The sequence below is a fragment of the Myotis brandtii genome, unplaced genomic scaffold (assembly GCF_000412655.1).
Source record: "Myotis brandtii unplaced genomic scaffold, ASM41265v1 scaffold64, whole genome shotgun sequence".
Classification (NCBI taxonomy): Eukaryota; Metazoa; Chordata; class Mammalia; order Chiroptera; family Vespertilionidae; genus Myotis; species Myotis brandtii.
The window spans coordinates 216,386-221,219 of NW_005370460.1; positions in this window are offsets into that span (position 1 = coordinate 216,386).

Consider the following 4,834-nt stretch of genomic DNA (forward strand, 5'->3'; position numbering starts at 1 on the left):
GCCCGCCGAGCCGGAGACCAGTCCCCTCCTCCCTCAGGTGCGCAACCTGGCCGGGCGGCCTCCGGAAGTGGGGTCTCGGACTGGCTGGGGGCCGGCTGGAGCGCGGGTGGGGAATGCCTGGAAGGGCAGGTGGGAAGCTAGGAGCCGGGCCGGGCTTTGTTTCTTGGTGACGGTTTGTATGGAAATGACGGGGCTATAGGAACCGTGGTTGCTTCCTTAGCAAATGAAAACCGCCTACTATATGCGAGAGGTGGGGCCGAGGACCGGGAGAGCAGTGATACCACCCAAACCCTGCTCCTCCGTGCACCCCTGGCAGCACTCACTTGAGAGCCTGCGCAGACAGAAGAGGGGAAGTGGGGAAAGCAGAATTACATTTTCTCGAGAACTTGAAGCATATATACACCAGATACTCCAAGTAATACCAACTGACCTACAGATCATTCTATCAATATCACGGACTTGTCCTTGAACGTGTGTGATCTGTCCGAAGAGCCCTGCTTCACTCATTGACCTCTGAGCCAGGAGGCCACCCTGCCATTCCCCACAAGCCGGGTTTGCGGGCTCGGTCCCCAGTGGGGGGCGTGCACGAGGCAATCAATGATTCTCATCATTGATGTTTCTATCTCTCTCCCTCTCCCTTCCTCTCTGAAATCAATAAAAATATATTTTTTTTAAAATGAGAGCCCTACATTTCAGAATTATTTTCTTATTGGAACCGATAGTTGAAATAGGTTGTGGTTGGGTTTTTTTTTTATATATATTTTATTGATTTTTTACAGAGAGGAAGGGAGAGAGATAGAGAGTTAGAAATATCGATGAGAGAGAAACATCGATCAGCTGCCTCCTGCACATCTCCTACTGGGGATGTGCCCACAACCCAGGCACATGCCCTTGACCGGAATCGAACCTGGGACCTTTCAGTCCGCAGGCAGACGCTCTATCCACTGAGCCAAACCGGTTTCGGCGGTTGGTTTTTTTTTAAGTAATTTGCAGTGACCACTCAGCAATGATAAGTTGAAACAACCTCAGAACTCTAACTCAGAGCCTTCACTGTTTATATAACTTGCTACCATTTGTGAGTAGCGCTCTCAATTTCTTCCTTTGTAACTACCCCCCCCCCAGGAATCACTAAACACCTCAATACAAATTCAATATTTATTGAGTTCCTCCTATATATCGAGTTCTGGTTTAATTGTTGGTCAAATAAAAATGAAGGGGCAGAGCCTTGTAAATTATAATCCAGTCCAAGTGCTGCCATGGAAGGTGTGCCTTACCCACCATTCTCTTGTTTCTTGCGTCCTGATTATTTTTCTCCTCCTTCAGTTTAAAAGCCCTCTGGATGAGGGCAGCAAATACATTCCTCTAGTTCTTGTGACAATCAGAGGGGTCCCTAAGAGACTGGAAGCTTCCCCACAGGGGAAATGGTGAGTGAAGCCAGAATCAGGAAGGAGGGAGGTCTACTCCAGCCACTGCAGGAGCAGCCTCGGAGCAGGCACTGAAAGGTAAGTTTGGAAAGGCAGGTGGTGCCAGAGCCAGACTGCAGATTGCTCAATGGACCAGGCTCAGCCCTGTGCTGAGTCACTAGGCAACAGAGAGCTATTGTGAATTATTAACTCTGTTAAGATAAAAATCTATCCTATACTAATAAAAGACAAACATGCAAATTGACCGTACTTTCACTACATCTTAAGCCACGCCCCCCGGCCAATCAGAGCGACTATATGCAAATTAACCCAACCAAGATGGCAGCCACAGAGCGGGAGCGAGCAGGAGGCTTGCTTGCTCCAGTGATGGAGGAAGCCAAGCTTCCCCACCTGCTGCGGCCCGGCTCTGAGTTTCACTGAAAGCAACAAAGTTTCAATTATAGAAGGTAAACAAACCCCAGATACCTGCTTTCAGCCAGCCGGCCACGGAGCTGGAGCGAGCAGGAGTGGGTTGCCCCTGGCGATGGAGGAAGCCAAGCTTTCCGCAGACCTCCGCTAAAGGCAACAAAGTTTCAATTATAGAAGGTAAATAAATCCCAGAATAAAAAAAGAAAAAAAGGAGAGGCTGGGAGCTTATGTCACCAGGGGGTGTGGCCAGCCTGAAAACGGCCCTCAGCCCCTCACCCAGGCTGGCCAAACCTCCATGGGGTGAGGGTCCCCACTGGGGTGGACATCCTCCAAGGGGTCCCACACTGCAAGAGGGCATAGGCTGGGCTGAGGGACCCCCTGAGTGCACAAATTTTTGTGCACCAGGCCTCTAGTCTATATATAAAAGCCTAATATGCTAATTGTCCATCTGACCATTTGACCAGTCGCTATGACACACACTGACCACCAGGGGGCAGACACTCCAACCAGTAGGTTAGTTTGCTGCCGGGATCCGGCTGATGGGGACAGGCAAGATGGGCCAGACACGCCCTGGGTGAATCCATGCACCAGGCCTGTTTTGCCCAATCTCTGCAGGCCAGGCCGAGGCACCCCACGGGTGCATGGCCGGGCCTCTAGTGTTATTATAAGATTGCTCAGGCAGTGATGTTTTAGAAAGGCCGAATGAGAGATTCTGAAAGTCGGCAGGCTATTGAGAACTCATGTTTGAGGCCCCACATGTCAGGAGAAGAAACCAGTCCCCACTTTTGAGGAGCTCACAACACACTGGGAGAGAGAAAAACGTAAGGGAGTAGCTGTGATGACACGGGTATACTGTCAACAAACCTGGGGTAAAGTTTGTTGAGAGGGAGGCATCTAACGTGGTTTGAAAAGGAAGACAGAAGTCAAGGGAGGACACAGCTAGTCAGCCTGGCTCCGCAGACTCACCTGATGACGCAGCTCCAGGGAAAGGGAGAGAACTTCAAAGGGTAAGGTAATTGGTTGGAAAAGCCTATCAAGATTATGAACCAGACCTGGCCGGTTGCTCAGTGGTTAGAGTGCTGGCCTGCAGACTGAGGGGTCAGGGGTTCAATTCTGGTCAAGGACACTAACCAGTCTGAAAAACAAAAGTACTTGGGTATTTGAGGAAAGAGAAACAGACACCTATTTGCCAGACCCGGGCTAGACTCTTTGACCTATTTTGACTGTGTCTCCAGACCTAACCATGTCCAACTATGCTCAGGCGGTACTTTGCTGATTACCCAGAGTGGGACAGCTCTGTGGCCGAGGAGCGCGGATGAACGACGGTTTTACAGAGTGTGCAGTGTAAGTGGTGAGGTTAAAGGAGAGGAGGGCAGAAGGAAGGAGATAGAAGGGAAGGCAGGAACTATCTGCAAGAATTTCTCCAGAGACTTGATAAATCAGAAAATCGGGTCCATCTCTCACCCAGCTTTCTCTTCCACAAATAAAGGAATAACACTTTAAAAAGTAAAGCGTAGGCCTTGGCCGATGTGGCTCAGGTGGCTGGGTGTCATTCCAATTCCCCGTCAGGGCACATGCCCAGGTTGTAGGCTTGATCCAATGTCTGGCTCTCACAATTGATGTTTCTCTCTCTCTACCTCTTCCTCTCTCTCTAAAAAAAAACCTTCCAAACTGAAGTCAAAACTCTTCCCTTAATATATTTAAAAGGATACACAGCAGATGATCACCATGCAAGAGATAAGCTATACACCTGCTCTATAGTGTTGAATTTTGCTTCAGTAAACATTTTCATTGTTTTAACAAGTAATATTTTGTTAAATCCAGTGTGGGGTTGGAGAACAGCGTTGATAAAAAGTGGGACCTGACCCTGGCTGGGTGGCTCAATTGGTTGGAGTGTTGTCCCACATACCAAAAAGGTTTCGGGTTCGATTCCCAGTCAGGGCACATACCTGGGTTGTGGGTTGGATCCCTGGTCAGGGCACATATGGGAGGCAACCAATTGATGTTTTTCTCTCTCTCAAATCAATAAACATATCTACTGGTGAGGATTAAAAAAAAAAAAACACAAAACACCTGGGACCTGTTTTTGGTGGCACCTATATGTGTTGGATACTTCTGTGGGATGGCATCCCTCCCTCCACCCAGCTGCTGGTACCGGGGACCTGAAGGTCTAGGGCAGCGGTTTTCAACTCATGGCACACATCAACCATTGAGATCCTACAGCACACCAAATATATCCTACTTTTTGCTGATCTGATAAAAAAAAAAAGTCTAATTTTGATTCATTCACACCAGACAGCTATTGTTGTGTTGGCTGTTGTCATTTTTTTATTTGACATCTAAGAGAAAAGAGGTCAGTGCCCTGACTAGTCAGGTACTGCATGTGTTAAACATTCTCGCGGCACCCGGTTGAAAATAGCTGGTCTAGAGCAAGGGTAGGCAAACTTCCTAGAAAGAACTAAATAGTAAAAATTTTAGGTTTCGAAGGACACATTGTTTGTTACAACCATTCTGCTGTTTTTGTACAAAAGCAGCCATAGACAATATCTAAGTGAATGGCCACGGCAGGGAGGCCGTGGGGCTGAGTCTGGGACCTCTAACCTAGAGCAGTGGTTCTCTCCTGACTGCAGAGTGCAATCACTTGCGGGGCTCACTTGGGGGTTCCAGGCCCCACCTCCGAGATTCCAAATCTAGGATTGGGACCCAAGCTTTTTCCCCCCTAGCTCTTAGGGGATTGTGATGTGCATTCTGGACTGAAAACAATTGTTCTAGAAATAGAACTGTAGTCTTAGGAAATTGCTGGAGGTGGGGGTGAGGGTGGAGTGGGTGGGGAGGCGCGAACACTGAAGAATGACCCAGGGCTGAACTGAAGTCTAAAGATTAGAACTGTTTTCAATAGAACTGAAAATTAAATGCGCCCGATGCTTAGATTAAATGCTCTTTATTTGGTGCTTGCCCTCCCCTCCCAGAGGAGCTCGGGGCGGACCGGCCACCTGCCCCGC